A 16,880-nucleotide genomic window follows, 5' to 3' on the forward strand; every position below is an offset into this window, starting at 1 on the left:
CACTGGTACACCACGCTTCTGGAGCTATCGGTACAAACTCCGATCACACTTCCCTTGTGCCCAGACTTCATCTCTCAGGTCCACGGCCAACTCTGTCACCTCGACCTGCAATCGCTCCACCTTACAGCGTGGATGCTCCATGGCTGAATCGGACAGAGCTACGATGCTCACATCCCATGCAACAGATTCTGCTGGGAAGTAGAAAGCCCTCTACACGGACCACTTACTTAGCCAAGTGGAAACGGTTCTCCTGTTGGTGCGAGCAGCAGGCCAAGCCCCCCTTGCAGGCATCTATTCCTCTTATACTCGAATATCTCCTATCCCTGAAACAGCAGGGCTTGGCGATATCTTCAGTCAGGGTTCACCTGGCCGCTATATCGGTGTTCCACCCAGGAGAACACGCTTCCTCGGTCTTCTCTAACCCGATGGTCGTCAGATTCCTTAAGGGCTTAGACCGGCTATACCCACAGCAACGCCAACCCGTTCCGGCGTGGGATCTTAACCTGGTTCTCTCCAAGCTCACAGGGCCCCGGTTCGAGCCATTGGCTACCTGCTCACTCCTTTACCTATCTTGGAAGACAGCCTTCCTGGTAGCCATCACTTCAGTGAGGTGTGTTTCTGAAATCAGGGCGCTCACGTCTGAGCCTCCATACACAGTCTTCCATAAAGACAAGGTGCAGCTTCGCCCCCCACCCTGCCTTTCTTCCCAAGGTAGTATCAGCTTTTCATGTGAACCAGGACATATTTCTCCCGGTCTTCCATCCTAAGCCGCACGCCACCCGTCAAGACCAACGTATGCACTCCTTGGATGTACGCAGGGCCCTGGCTTTCTATATTGAGCATACGAAACCGTTTAGAAAGACGACGCATCTCTTCGTTGCAGTGGCCGACCGGATGAAAGGCTTACCAGTCTCCTCCCAATGTCTCTCCTCTTGGATCACGTCCTGCATTCGTGCTTGCTACGACCTGGCCGGAGCCCCGACGCCGCGCCTCACCGCCCACTCCACGAGGGCCCAAGCCTCCTCGACTGCCTTTCTGGCTCAAGTCCCAATCCAGGACATTTGTAGAGCTGCAGTTTGGTCATCGGTCCACACCTTCGCCGCTCACTATGCGCTTGTACAGCAGTCCAGAGACGATGCTGCATTCGGATCAGCGGTTTTGCACACAGCGATGTCTCACTCCGACCCCACCGCCTAGGTAAGGCTTGGTAGTCACCTAATTGGAATCGATATGAGCAAGCACTCAAAGAAGAAAAAACAGTTACTCACCTTTGTAACTGTTGTTCTTCGAGATGTGTTGCTCATATCCATTCCAAACCCGCCCCCCTTCCCCACTGTCGGAGTAGCCGGCAAGAAGGAACTGAGGGGGCGCTGGGTCGGCTGGGGTATATATCCAGCGCCATGAAGGCGCCACTCCAGGGGACTCCACAGCCGACCCACTGGGTGTTGCTAGGGTAGAAAATTCTCCGATGATCGTGCATGCGGCGCGCACACACCTAATTGGAATGGATATGAGCAACACATCTCAAAGAACAACAGTTACAAAGGTGAGTAACCGTTTTATCTGTTGGACTCTCGAGTGAGTCACCCCCCCTTCCTATTGTCAGTTTGGGACTGTGATGAGGTAATGCTCACCTGACTCTGAAGAGGGCCAGGGGGGAAAGCCAGGAGGGAGAGACATTTGCCATGCTCTTCCTCTCTCTTCCACCTCCGTCTACAGACATCACCACCAAGCGCCTGAAGCACTGATCAAAGGGGAGAGCCTGGCTGAAGGGCAACCAGCCAGCCTGTGATGCGAAGCATCTAAGTTTGAAAGGGCACTGAAAGTGTTAAGATCAGCTTAGAATGTGATTTGCTTTTATTTCCTTTGATCAAATCTGACTTGTTATGCTTTGACTTATAATCACTTAAAATCTTTGTAGTTAATAAATGTGTTTGTTTATTCTACCTGAAACAGTGCATTTGGTTTGAAGTGTGTCAGAGACTCCCCTTGGGATATCAAGCCTGGTACATATCAATTTCTTAGTTAAATTGACAAACTCATATAAACTTGCAGCATCCAGCGCGCATAACTAGATACTGAAAGACGGAGATTCCTTGGGTTGTGTCTGGGACTGGAGATATTGGCTAGTGTCATTCGGTTGCACAATCCAAGGAGCAGCTTACATGCCAGAGGCTGTGCGTGAACAGCCCAGGAGTGGGGTTCTCACAGCAGAGCAGGGTTAGGCTGGCTCCCATAGTCAAGAATTGGAGTGACCTAGCTGATCCAGATAACACCAGAGGGGAACATCACACCCCACGCCTAGGAGTCGGACATGCGGGCCACTTCCGGGTGCAGCGCGGAGCCAGGACTAGTAGGGACTACCCTGCCTGAGACCCACAGCACCGCCGACTGGACTTTTAACGGCTCAGTGAGCAGTGCTGACCAAAGCAGGCATGGTCCCTTTTCGATCGGGCATTCCGGTTGAAAACCGACACTTGGCAACCCTAAACACCATTGTTCTAATCCCTTCAGAACTGCTTCAGCCATTTGTCTATCCAACAAGGGATGTACCATGCAGCGGGGAGCCCTGAACAACAGGACCGGTTCTAGGGTCCCATTATTTTGGGGGCCTTGGATGTGGCTATTTGAAAAACAAACAATCTTCCAGGAGTCCAGGGGCTTCTTAGACTTCTGGAAAATCCTGGAGTTTAAGCAGTTAAATAGGTAACATTTGGCTTCTGGTTCAGTAGTTTCCTGAGATTTATCATTTCTAGAAAGGATGATGATTCTCCAATCTGTTGCTTAATACAGGATAAAGCTGTACTTATTTTGGCCTTTCTGACAATAACTTGGGCCCCTTGACGAACATCTGGGAAGGGCAAACACCCCCTTTGCCCTCCCAGTAGTGCTGGCCCTGCTTAACAAACCGGTTTTGCTGTGGTTATTGAGGGACTCTGATTGCACGATGGTGCTAGGGAGGAAGAAGGAATAAGAAGCTCTCTCCTGCCCCCACACGTGGGTTGCTTTCACCTTGGCAGAAGGCCCATCCCCTCCCAAAGCAGGTGTGTAGGCAGTGGGGGGCATGTATGAAATCTTGGGTCCCTCTCCACTCCTCCCTGGTTAGAGCTGCTGAGCTGGGAAAAGCAATGTGCTGGTGGCCCTGGCTTGCAGCACACAGAGGTGGATTAAGCTTTTGTGGGGCCCTCGGCCCTAGCAAGTGGGGGCCCTCCATACCCCTTCTGCCTGCAATCCCCCCAGGCTCCTGCTGAGGAGTGGAGCTGCGCACGGGGCTTGCCCTACTCACTGGCAGGAGCACCGGGCGGGCGGAGTGGGTTGGGTGCGGGGGTGCCCATTTTTCTGGGGCCCCCCCAATTGGCCAGGACCCCTGGGCACAGGCCCCATTGGCCCAGTGGCTAAATCACCACTGTGAGCACAGTACTATCCCTCCACCTCCCAGAGCAAGACAGTAGCAGGACAGTGATCCTTTCACCAAAGGGCATCTGTGAGGAACACTGTCCTCCAGAGCTACTTCTTGGGCAACACAGGGCATGTCTCACTCCTTGGCTAGGGCTCGGCTAAAGGCATGATCTAGCCCTACATGTCCCTGGTGAATTCAGTAAGAGGACAGTGTCGCCCCTGCCTTGCCACTAGAGTTTTGTACTGTTGTTACTCACCACCTCCCATGGATCAGGAGGGAAATCCCCCTGGGACCACAGGAGGGGGAACAAGATGTTACACTGCATGAGTGTCTCTTATGCAGGGATCCCAAATGGGCCATTAACTTCCCTCTCTCCTTCTCATAACACAAGAACTAGGGGTCATCAAATGAAATTAATAGGCAGCAGATTTAAAATAAAAAAAAAGGAAATATTTCTTCACACAATGCACTGTGGAACTCCTTGCCAGAGGATGTTGTGAAGGCCAAGACTATGACAGGGTTCAAAAAATAACTAGATAAATTCATGGAGGACAGGTCCATCAATGGCTATTAGTCAGGATGGGCAGGGATGGTGTCCTAGCCTCTGTTTGCCAGAAGCTGGGAATGGGTGACAGGGAATGGATCACTTGATGATTACCTGTTCACTTCCTCTGGGGCACCTGGCATTGACCACTGTTAGAAGATAAGATATTGGGCTAGATATACCTTTGATCTGACCCAGTATGGCTGTTCTTATGTTCTTATGCTATGTCTCTGGCCCACACAGCCACAGCATCTGAGCCCCTCACCATCCTTAATGTGTTTATCCTCACACACCCCTGGGAGGTAGGGCAAAGCTGCTATACCATTGTACAGCTGGGGAACTGAGGCGCAGACAGGCTAAGGGGCTTGCCTGAAGTCACCAAGGAAGTTTGTGGGGAGCCCTTGAACCCCAGCATCCCAAGCTTCCCCGTCAGTAATCCGCCTGTCTCCTGCCTGTTGCTGCAATGCAGCTCTCTGCCTGTGACTGTGGGCTGTAATGAGCCCCTTCCCGCCCCATGGCAAAGGCCTGTTCCTGCAATGCCACCGAGCCCAGCGTGCACTAGCACCCCCAGCCTCTGCTTGCCCATCAAAAGGGTGTTTCAAGCACAGAACAGGCAATTGGGAGATCTGAGTGGCAGGTGCCCAGCTCTGGCATTGACTTACTGTGTGACCACAGGCAAGTCATGTTCCCCCTCAGTGTCTCAGTTTCCCAGAGTGGTCGTGAGGACTAATGGTCAGGGTGTGCTTTGAGATCCTCCTATGGAAGGACAGGGTACTGTTAGGCTTTCTGGATCAACTCCACAAAGGAGGTTTGGAGCCTAAATACCTCTGTGAATCTGGGCCTCGGTTTCATAGATCACAGCCCCTCACTTCCCCGAGTACCTTCCCCTTCGTGTTCTGACTTGAATCCAGTCCTGTCCCAGCACCAGGGTCCCAGCAAAGTGCTGAACACCAAAGGCATCTGATCAGCTGAGATGACATCAGAGAGCTAATGAGCATGGGGCCAGATCAGCAAGGGCGGGTGCCCTGGCAGCAGACGAGGTGAGAGGATAGTACAACAATTCATTTGTGTTACCAGTTCCCGTAACCTCCTCCGCTCTGCCCGATGCTGTGCTGAAGCTGGTATTCTGAAATTAATCAGTGTAATTAAAGTATGGCATAGCTTGTCTCAGCCTCCACATGCAATGGCAGCTGGCCAGGGACCTGAGTGAGGAAGTTTCTGGCTGTTAATTTACAAAATAAAATAAGGCAGGCTGGCTTGTCTGTAGAGCTGTTCCAAGCTGTGGAGTCATCTATTATACAGAGATACCCACTGTCTGTCAGGAAAGCATCATAGCACCTTTCATGCTACTACAATCACATCTGTGCAAGCCAGAAGCCATTCCTGTGATGATGCACCCAGCACTACCTCGCTACAGCCCCCTTTGTCCAGGCCACCAGTCCAGCACCTGGAGGTGGCATGCAGGAGATGCTACTTATGGCAGATGGCCCCTGGTGGAAGATAGGAAGAGACCAGAAATAAGGTGCCCATTTTTCACAGTGAGGGTAATTAAACATTAAAACAATTTACCTAGGGTTGTGGTGGAGTTTCTATCACTGGCAATTTTAAAATCAAGATGGGTGTTTTTCTAACAGATCTGCTGGGAATTAATTAATTCAGGGAAGCCCTGTGGCCTGTGTTGTACAGGAGGGCCCTTGTATGATCACAGTGTTTCCTTCTGGCCTTATAATCTATGACTCTATGACCCTCAGGTGATGTGCATTGTAGGGACGGGGGTGAATTGGTGATACCAGCTGATGTTCCAGCTTGTCAAGATTCTGAGCTCCTTGGGGCAGGGATCATCTTTCAGTTCTGGGTTTGTATAGCGCCTGGTACAGCGGGGTCCTGCTCCATGGCTGAGGTTCCTAGTCACTATGGTAATACAGATAATACATCCAACAATAATAGCAGCCTGATAGAGACAAGAAATAGCTTCCCTGGCAATTAAGCCCTTAACTGACTGGTGACTGATCTTTGTTTTGTAGGCGTGTACATGGGACCAGGGATTTCAACAGTGCCCTAGAATCTTTTAATGCATGCAGTGCTTCGTCTGCCTTCGAAGCGAGTAAGACACAGCCTTGAAGGGGAGAGTTCCAATGGTCTGTTGTACTTCCGCGGGAATCCCTGGTGACTGGAAATAAGGTGAGTTTTTAGTCACAACATTAACTACTTTATTAGTGCCACTAATACCAATTTGTAAGTAGACTGCCAGGATCAGACGGGCCAGCTGTCAGACACTATGGGTAGATTGGGGCGACCAACCGATATGCTGGGGCTTTGCACATACATGGGCATTTGTGAGACCTCTGCTGTGTGCCAAGCAGCAGCTGGGTTCCATGCAGTACATTCTCCCTGCCCTGGGATGATTTCAGCCCTGGCATCATCCCAGAAATGCCCGTTGAGTTCCCCAGCCAGGTGAATTTGGTGCATGGGTCAGGGTGACAGTGCTCCAGGGCTGGCAGGTGTGGTGAGGAGGTGGCAGGGGGTGCCTTGTTGTTATTGCTGTGCATCGTACAGAGAGGCAAGGCATGTGATACCCATCAGGGGCCAGCCTATCAAGAGGTGTAGCAGGAGCTGTGTGGCAGCCTAGTGTTTCTCGTTCATGGGGCATTTCCAGAGGGGCTGCGGCACCCCCACTGCCCCAGCAGTGAAGCGTTTTAGTCAACAAGCAGTGAGGCGCCATGTTGGTTGTAGTGCAGTCCAGGGCTCTCCAGGAGTTCCCAGAGGCTTCTTCCACCAGTTACCCTGCACCCCAAGCCTCTCCATGCCCCATGCATGGCAGCTGCCCGCACGCCTTTCTTTGCCACGTGGAATAAATTCAACCAGGATCATATTTGCAGATGACACCAACTCCCCAGGCCAAGAGAGCCAACCTGGGAAGGGGCTGGGAGATACCAGAGCAGTGGGGGCTGGGATAGAGGAGGGGGCATCCTCGGGAAGGCCCAGTCTGCACAAAGACAGGGGAGGATGTAACCAACAGCAGCAGCCAACTGGACTGAAGCCACTTCAGTCTCCTGCCCCTTATGTGACTGCGCCCTCAGGTAAGAGCCCTGGCATTGCTGCTGGGGAGGGGAGTGAGCTGGGAGAGGAGCTGGCCTTCCAAGAGGATCCCGAGTCAGCGCAGAGCTCAGGGGTAGCCTATTCCCTTGCTGTCCCTGTGGAGGATAGGGGAGGAGATCTCTCCAGACCTGTCTCCATGCATCCTACCTCAGATACACACCCTCACAGACCCACTGGGCCATTCTGCATATGGCCAGTCACTTCCCCATTGCTCTCCTGCCAGGATGAGCCCCTGGCCTAACCAGCAGAGCTATCATGGACTTGGACCCCTAGAGAAATGTTTAGCCTTCCAGGATCTCTACCAATACCCTCACGCCGGTCTAGGGCATGAACAATCACAGCCAGGAGCTCTGGTTCACAGCAGAGCACCCAGAGATCAGCATGCCTCTTTGCTGCATAATCGTGAGCACTTGATCCCACCCACCACCCTGCACCAGGACACAGAGGCAGCCCTGACCTCCAGGGGAATTGGGGCCTTGACCGAGCACGAGAATAATTCAGCCTCCAGAGTCAATGAATCCTAGAATTCTCACATTGTTGCCTCAGTTGACACCGAGCACTAACCCTGGCCTCACTGGCCTGCCCCTCCCTGGAAAAGGTCAGAAGGGAATTTGGTCTGTGGGTTAAACAAGGAGTGCAGGCCTGTCCCCACCCCTGGGGTATGGGCCCCTAACTCAATGCCTGGCCTTTGGCAACTCCTTGGCAGAGGGCACTATATGCCCAGTGTTGTTATAATTGGCACAGAGGTCCCCATTAGGGACTCACTGAACACATAAGATGGCCAAGCCCAGCATTTGGGATCTTAGGTCCATCTGTTCTTGACCAGACCAAAAGGCCAAGGGGAGATTTAGGGAATTTGCCCACTGAGGACTCAGCCAGCTCAGCCAGCCTGGGAGCCAGTTATTCCTTTTCAAAGAGCAAAGGGCGTTTTAAGGAATCGGTACTAGGTCTCTCTCTCTCTCTCTGCTCAACACCTGTTCTGGATCACATGTGATCCGGGGCAGGGAGGAAAGAAGGACGGGCCAAGGGAATGACATGGCTTCCACCTTAAACCAAAGCTAACCACCCCCAACACATGGCACGTCCTCCATGACAATAATTCCATTGGCCATAATCTGGAAATCCCTCCATTTTACAGATCCAGTTCCCCCCCAATACAATGACAGACACAGTGGGTGGCACCTACCAGGCTGGGATCAGATTCCTGGCCAGGAATCTCTCCAAGCTCTTCCTCAGCTTCATCCCCAAGCAGGTCCTTGGAAAATAGCCCCAGGACACCCGCTAGCCCAACCAGATGAATAGGCTGACCCTGAGCTTCCAGGTTCGCAGAGTGATCCTGTTCCTGGGACTCCACCACAGTATCACCCACTGGACTTGATCATCAGACAGGTCAGGTTCAGGCTGACACCCTGGGCAATGGTGGGCTCTGGGCTTGGGCAGTGCCAAGTGCCTGCTCGATTTCCAAGTAGCAGGGTCACAGAGAGGGCTCGCTGCCAGATTTGTGGTTTGTAAGCATGGCTTTGCAATCCAACTGTGTGAGTCCACCGCAGCACGCATGTCAGAGAATGACAAGAGAGTGGAGCATGTGGGAAACAAAGGGTTAAATGCCAAGGTAGCTGCCAGTGCATAGAGGGCACGTGGGAAGTTTGTATGGAGAAGCCCCAGAAGATACAAGGACAGGGAATTATGGGGAAAGCAGTGGAGGACTATCTATGCTTCAGCCCAAGTACCTGTGCTTTTGCTATCACCACACTGCAACATGGACAACAAGGGGCAGGTCCCAGCTCAAGCCATGCATCTGACCACATGTGCCAGATGAACTCTCCAGCTTGGAATCTACTACCTCAGACATGCATTTAAGGCTGTGCGTGTGGACTGTGGGGGTACGGGTGCCTTCACATGCTCCACTCACAAACAGCCGGCAGTATAGACATACACTACACCCACCGAGTAGCACTAGCCTACACGATGGGCTAAGCACCCATAGGTAGGACTCCTAGGTCCTCCTTTCCCACCCACATTTGAAAACAGGGCCCCTTCAGCCATTCATCGCTGGGCTTCACCCCCATGGGTCCGCCAGTGGGTCTGGATAACGTCACTGAGGGGAGATACACCCTCGTAAATCACGGGAGCCTGTGGGCCTGATTCTAATCACCACCCCCAGGACAGCACCACTAGAGATTCAGCTGGGTCCTGCTCATGTAAGTGAGCCATGACTCCGGCCCAGCATGTGGAAACCCAAACAGAAGCAGCCGGCCCCCTCCTTTAAACCAGGGACTCTGACACGCCTCTGTTCTGATGCCAGGAGCTGTCTCTCCTCTGAGATGCAGCCTCGCTCATGCACTGACTGCCTTGCTCTGTAGAAGCCACAGATTCCAATTCCTGTGTGCTCCTTACTCTAGTGGTTTATTTGCCAGACACTGTGGCTTGGCACGTGCCCCTGGTCTTCTCTGTGAGTGTGCTAGTGGCCCAGGGTAAACAAACAGTCTTTTTGTTATGGCTGCTGCCTCTTGCCACTGCACCTGTCTTGGCTGGCCCCATCCTGCATGTAGCATGGCTGGGGTGGTTAAGTTTCACCCCTGTGGTCATTGTGGAATCATCTTCTCCAGCTGCTTGCGGAAAATGAAATGGAAACAACAAACAAACAAGAAGCATGTACAGCTTGGCTGGGTTTGTTCACTGAAAACAGAGATGGCTGCTCTGTGATAAGCTGCTACCAAAACCATACACTCAAATGAAGTGGCATGGGAAGAAGGAGAAGACCATGGAGCTGCAGAGTGCTGGGCTGATGAGCAGATCTTCTGGTGGAGAGAGTAATCTGTTTACAACTCCTTCACAACTACCTCCAGGGAGTCCTGGGGAGGTAATCAAGGTGGTCTAGAAGGATCCCCATTCTTCTACTGGTGAGATATAAAGCTATGGTCCTATGGCAACTACCACCCCTACCTTTACATTCCACCTCCCCAGAGGCCTCTTTCAGCTGGAGACTGTGGGCCTTAACCCGTGAAATGCATTGAAGCTATCCCAGTTCACACCTCTGCAGGAACTTTCACACTGAGGCCCAAGATGTTAAATGGCTTGTCCAGCTCCGTACCCTATCCCCCACCCCTTGGAGCTTCTATGCTGTGGATCAACCCCAGCCGGAGTAACCTAGTTGTTGTACTTCTTGGGATTTGACTTTTTTTCAAGCCAGCCTCATGTTACCATATGTAGCGATTTAAAATATAAACTTATTCCATGGAACTAGCATCAGTGGTTTTAGCAGCCCTGGCGATTTGGAAATTGCTGAAACAGGCAAGAGACAAGGTCATCATCCTCATCCTGCCTCCCCAGTGAGCAGTGTAGTTTAGTGGTTAGAACAGACAACTTTATTCCCAGTTCTCCCACTGACTCATTCTGTGACCTTGTCCTCTCTCTGTGCCTGTTTCCCCATCTCTAACATGGGGAATGGGACAGTACCTGCCTCCCAGATGGTTAGGGAGCTGTACCTATCTGTCACTTACACATAAGAGGGAAACAGGGGTTAAACCCAGTTCTCCTAAAAGCTGAGGCCCATGTCAGTGGTGTGCTTAGTGCCAGCAGCCTTCTCTGAGCTGAATGCCAGTTGCTGTCCCTGCTGCAGTTTGACCCTCTCCCGGAGAAGCATTAATTACCCTGCAGATGCCAGAAGGGATTTAAACGTCACCTGTTCCATTTTCCTTCCATAGTATTGAGCAGCCCCATTCTTCCAAGCTCCTCCCAGACCAACTGCCCTCCCCAGCGTCATGAAACCAATTCTTGCCTCAGATCTCAAACTCCAGCACAGACTCAGCTGCCACATCTCCCTGGAGTCACAGGAGCTCATCTCATTCCCTTCCCCCAGAGACCCATGCTCAGACTTGTACGAGACCCCCTTTGGCCTGGATCGAGGGTTGTGCATAGCAAAACGGGTGAGATAGCTGGGGGCTGGCCCAAAGGGTGTGAAACAACAGGCCTTATCCTGAAAAGTGCTGAGTACTCTGCACCCCAGTGAGAGCTGAGTGCTGTTAATACCATGCAACATCCGCACCAGAGAGCTGAGCCATTGGTAACTGAACTGGTGGGTCAGCCCCGGCAGAAGCACCCATGGAGCAGTATGTCCATACTAGTGTTGCAGTTGCAGGTGCAGTTTTACCCTGTGTCCATGCCGACGGTCGACTACACTGTGGTTGCTTTGCATTCTGGGTACCGTTCCAGTAGTACCAGGCACAACTCCCTGAAGCAATGGCTTCTGGGAAATTTCAGAATGCCTTCTGGGATGTTCCATTGGGGGTATGTGGCTAATAGAAATATGGTGAAAGGCCTGGTGTGTGACTAGATGGATGTCTCTGGGAGGCAGGTATAGGGAGGTCAGGGTGGAGGGGGTAGAGGTAAGGTTGTTTCTAGAAATTAGAGCTGAAATTCTTGACAGTCACACGGCGAAGAGGGCTTCCTCTCACACAGACTGGCTAGCTCTTTTCCTCCCGTGTTGCACACAGGAGTGGAAGTATCCCTATTCTATAGCACGGGAAACACCTAGTGGTGAAGGGACCCTGTTCTTTAGCACGGGAAACACCTAGTGGTGAAGGGATCCTGTTCTATAGCACGAGAAACACCTAGCGGTGAAGGGACCTGGTCAAGGGCACAGAGCAGTGGCAGAGCTTCCTGAGCTGGGGTTCTTGATTTCAAGGTCTGGGCAGAGCAGGGTTGAACCTCTTGTACCACCTGGTCTCACAACAGGACACAGCCTGCTGGAGAAAAGGAAAGGGGCACGTGAGGGACAGAAAGGCAATGGACAGACAGACAGACAGGTGCAGAGACAGACAGACAGGGTCTGCCTGCATTGCAGCTGGCAGTGAGCCTCCCAGCCCGGGTAGACAGACTCATGCTAGCTGGGCTCGAGCTAGCGCGCTAAAAATAACAGTGTGGCTACTTGAACTTGGGTGGCAGCTCAGAGCCCACCCGGTCCCTGGTCTGAGCACAGTAGCTACCTCTCCGCCCAAGCCATAATAGCACACAGCTGTGTTTAGCCCTGCTATGAGTCTGCCTACCCGGGTTGGGAGGCTCACTGCAGCTGCAGTGTAGAGATAGCGGGAGCCAGGGAGGAGGAATGGATGAAAGAAATACACACCCTAGGACCAGATTCTCCCTCGTCAGGATACAAGTAACTTCCACTGACTTCACTGGTATTCCAGAGAACAGGGTCCCGGGCCACTGAGCGAAACAGAGAGGGACAGAAATAGGGAGCACAGGAGAGTCAGAGATCTGGAGAACCTCAAAGAGAAACCTGCAGGTGCTTAGGCTGGCTAGCCCTGTGGTTAGCACTCAGGAGACCCAGGTCTGCCACAGAGGCTGTGTGTGACCTTCCGCAAGTTACTTAATCTCTGAGCGTCAGCTCCTCGCTGCTAAAATGGGGCAAGCCCCTTTCTCCCACCTCATCCATGCAGATTGTAAGCCCTTAGGCGCTGGGAGCATGTATCTGTGCAAGCACCTAGCACAGCAGGCCCCTGTTGGTGCTACTACAGCCCTATAATAATTGCCAGGGAGATTTGGGAAGGATGAGAGGCAGCAAGAGAAGGTGGAAACACACGGGATCCTGTGAAAACAAGACTGTCTGGCGTGTGCAAGTCTCACCTGCTGCCATGGCTGAGCTGATTGGAAAATTCCACCGTAAAGAACGGAAATGCACATTTTTCCCCTCCACTTTCCAACTGGCTGCAGTCAAGACGGAATCACATCTGCTTCAAGAAGACAGAGGCTTCCTCCTCAGTTACCGACAGACCACAGGCAAGGCTGAGCCCAGGCACCCTGAGTTATTCTTCACAAAGAGGAACAGCACCCTCTCCTGTTCATCCACAGGAAGTGACTGGCAAAGCTCAACCAGATGCTGTCGCGTTCAAAGTCACCAATTTTAGAAAAACCAAACAAATGCCCAGATGTGTTGCCATTCTAATGAATTCAGTGCAAGAAAGTTTAAAAATCTGATTTACTTTTCAAAATATGTGATGTTTGTTTGCTTTTGGCATCTCTTTCAACATGGGCAACAAAAATAAATATATAATATAATGTAATATGATTACCAGTAAGAACATATCACAATGTTCACATATATCTGAGCATCTTAAAGCTCTTCCAATTAAAGGGATGAGGTCAAATTAAAAATGTATGTTTGTATTTTGTAAAATCATAAATTAGATTAGATGTGTGTATGTGATATATATAATATATGTAAAATAAGTGTAATTCATACACTATAGTTTATGTATATATACATGTTACATATGCATACATATCTCTGAGTCTATATATATATCCTTTCCCACACCTGAAGAAGAGCTCTGTGGAGCTTGAAAGCTTGTCTTTCTCACCAACCAAGGTTGGTCCAATAAAAGGTATTAGCTCATCCACCTTGCCTTCCTGAGACCAACACAGCTACAACACTGCAAACATATATATATATATTACAATCTTTATATATATATATATATATATAGTACTCTTGAGCGTGACAGATTGTCTATTATGTAGTACTTGTTGGAATCTTCCTCAGCCCAGGTGCCCTTTTGTACCATTGGGAGGGGAGCCCTAGAGCAGACACAAACACCACATCACTCCAAGACTCAGGACATGCACCCATTGTTTCACACTGCATTCACCTGGGAGGCGCGCAGGGTCACACAGGAATTGGGAAAGCAGAAATGCAGGAATTAGCAGGCCATGCTGGAAGATTCACACCAGGCTAGCATGGATTGCAGCTGGCTGCTCATTGAGCAGTTCTTCTCGCAGACAGTACATGGCCCCTACTCTCCAGAGGCAGTGCTGGCTTCCAGTTCATTTCCAACTGCAAATCAAGCTGTTGGGTTTGACCTTTAAAGCCCTTAGTGCTTGGGCCCTGGCTACCTTAGTGATCACTTTCTCCTTTCACTTTCATCCAGAGCTGAGATTAGTTGAGGTGCTGGAGCTGACAGCCCCCATATTTAAATGGGAGGGGACCTATTCTCAGATCCATTCCAGGAGCTTTGCAGTACTACAGCATTCCTTCTGTTGGTTCAACACAGGGGCCATGGCTGGAGGCAAGGAAGAGCAGCTCAGACCCTGCACCCGATGGTGGATTAGCCACTGGGCCAATGGGGCCCATGCCCTGGGGCCCTGGACAATTGGGGGGCCCATGGAAAAATGGGTGCCCCCACGCCCTGACTCTCCACCCGCCCAGTGCTCCTGCCAAGGAGTGGGGTCAGGGTGTGGGGAGTTGGCTCACTCCGCCCGCCCTCCCGGCACTCCAGCCAGGGAGTGGGCTTGGGGCACGGGGGCTTGCCTGGCTCCACCCGCCCGGCACTCCAAACGCTCCCCGACCCCACTCCCTGGCAGGAATGCTGGGGAGGAGGGGGACTGCAGGCAGAAAGGGAGGGGAAGGGCCCCCACAAAACCCTAATCCGCTCCTGCCTACTCTTAAGAAAGTAAGCTGTCATGGGATAAGAAGGAAGGTCCTCTCATGAATCAGTAACTGATTAAAAGATAGGAAACAAAGGATATGAAAGATGGTCAGTTTTCAGAATGAAGAGTGGTAAATAGTCGGGTCCCTCAAGGTTCTGTACTGGGACCAGTCCTATTCAACATATTCATAAATGATCTGGAAACAGGGGTCAACAGTGAGGTGGCAAAATTTGCAGATGATACAAAACTACTCAAGATAATTAAGTCCAAAGCAAACTGTGAAGAGTTACAAAGGGATCTCAGAAAACTGAGTAACTGGGCAACATGGCAGATGAAATTCAATGTTGATAAATGCAAAGTAATGCACATTGGAAAATATAATCCCAACTATACATATAAAATGATGGACTATAAATTAGCTGTTACCACTCAAGAAAGAGATCTGGGACTTATTGTTCTCTGAAAATATCCACTCAATGTGCAGCGGCAGTCAAAAAAGCGAACAGAATGTTGGGAATCATTAAGAAAGGGATGGCTAATAAGACAGAAAATATCCTAGTGCCTCTATATAAATCCATGGTACACTCACATCTTGAATACTGCGTGCAGATGTGGTCACCCCATCTCAAAAAGGATATATTGGAATTGGAAAAGAAGCTGGGAATGGGCGATAGGGGATGGATCACTTGATGATTACTTGTTCTGTTCATCCCCTCTGGGGCACCTGGCATTGGCCACTGTCAGCAGACAGGATACCTGGCTAGATGGACCATTGGTCTGACCCAATATGGTCGCTCTTATGTTCTTATATACAGTGCCAGCTGCTCCAGCTTCCTCTGACACGCTCACTGCCCAACCCACACATGCAGGGTATACTGCCTTTATCCATCCAGGTGCAGTGGTAGGGAGAGACAGAGAGCTACCTGGGACTTGTTTCAGAGCAAGTCAGTTGCATGCGCCCACCTGCCCACTTCCCCTGCTGCTCCCACATGGCCTGCAGCTTCTTCTCTTCTTAAAGAGATGGGACTCTGCTCAGGGTCCCTCTTTCTGCAGCCCATTCAAAGTCCACATTCCCAGAGGTGGGCTCTCATTTGGGTGTCCCAAAGATCAGGTGCCCAGCATGAGACAACCCAGGTCTGATTTCAGTCTCTGAACTCCTGCAGCTCCCATGGACTTCAGCTGTGTTCTGGGTGCTTAGCACTGTGATGTGTTTGGGCCCTTCGGGGTGTCACCTGATGTGCTGGGGTGCCACTGAATCAGCCTATTCTTCCAGCTTGGGTCCCCTTTACCTAGCCGTGTCCACTCCCTTTAAGGGATACAAACGCAAAGGTTTTATGAAATTTGCTGCCTCCCTCAATGTGGAGGGAGATATGCACAACTTCTTGCCCCCCAGTTAGAAATTACATAAACTGGGTTATATTATAAACAAGAAATAGGTTTCAGAAGGGCAGCCGTGTTAGTCTGTATCCACAAAAACAACGAGGAGTCCGATGGCACCTTAAAGTCTAACAGATTTATTTGGGCATAAGCTTTCGTGGGTAAAAAACTCACTTCTTCAGATGCATGAAGTGAAAATTACATATACAGGCATAAATATATATTGGCACATGAAGAGAAGGGAGTTACCTTACAAGTGGAGAACTAGTGTTGACAAGGCCAATTCAGTCAGGGTGGATGTGGTCCACTCCCAATAATTGATAAGGAGGTGTCAATACCAAGAGAGGGAAAATTGCTTTTGTAGTGAGACAGTCCCCATTCAAGCCCAAATTAATGGTGTTAAGTTTGCAAATGAATTGTAGCTCTGCAATTTCTCTTTGAAGTCTGTTTTTGAAGTTTTTTTTGTTGAAGAATGGCTACTTTTAAATCTGTTATTAAATGTCTAGGGAGATTGAAGTGTCTCTACGTAAAAGGATAAATGGACACGACACAAATCAGACCATCAGGAGTGGTAACATACAAAAGCCGGTAGGAGAACACTTACAAGACCCATTTTGCATGAAGTACATATGTTATCATAAGCATATTTTCATAAAGAATATAGAGTGACACATCACAATCACCTCTTAAAATTGGGCCCCAGGTGTTTCAGGCTGAGCACCCATATACCCAAAGGCCCTTACTGAAAATGGTGACCTATGTGATGGAAGCCTGCGGGTTTACAGCCACCCATAGGACAAGCCTGTTCCCAGCTCAGTGGTCTGAGTCTGAGCCCTGCCAGCAGTGGGTCACTTGGGAGATATGTTTCACTTGCAGACACAGCCCTTCCTTCCTTGGTGTCAATGGCCTTTGCCATGCTAATCACCAGTGTTTTATATAGGGTGTGTTTATAGCCTAAGCTGCTGCCTGAATAGGAGTAAAAGCAACAGCTTCAAGGTTCAGAGCACATGGTTATCTGCCTCTTGCCTG

At 50.6% G+C, this 16,880-nt stretch overlaps 1 long non-coding RNA gene across 1 annotated transcript in view; it reads left to right on the plus strand.

The window, feature by feature from the left end:
• The window catches only part of LOC113406041, a 55,919-nt gene extending 39,351 nt beyond the window's left edge, over positions 1–16,568 (plus strand). The window contains exons 2-3 of the long non-coding RNA XR_003369629.2: positions 5,969–6,125; positions 16,358–16,568. This is a non-coding gene — a long non-coding RNA (uncharacterized LOC113406041). The remainder of the gene's footprint in view (positions 1–5,968; positions 6,126–16,357) is intronic.
• Positions 16,569–16,880: the final 312 nt, after the last annotated feature.

Source organism: Terrapene carolina, unplaced genomic scaffold (assembly GCF_002925995.2).
Source record: "Terrapene carolina triunguis isolate 2854851 unplaced genomic scaffold, T_m_triunguis-2.0 Scaffold67, whole genome shotgun sequence".
Classification (NCBI taxonomy): Eukaryota; Metazoa; Chordata; order Testudines; family Emydidae; genus Terrapene; species Terrapene triunguis.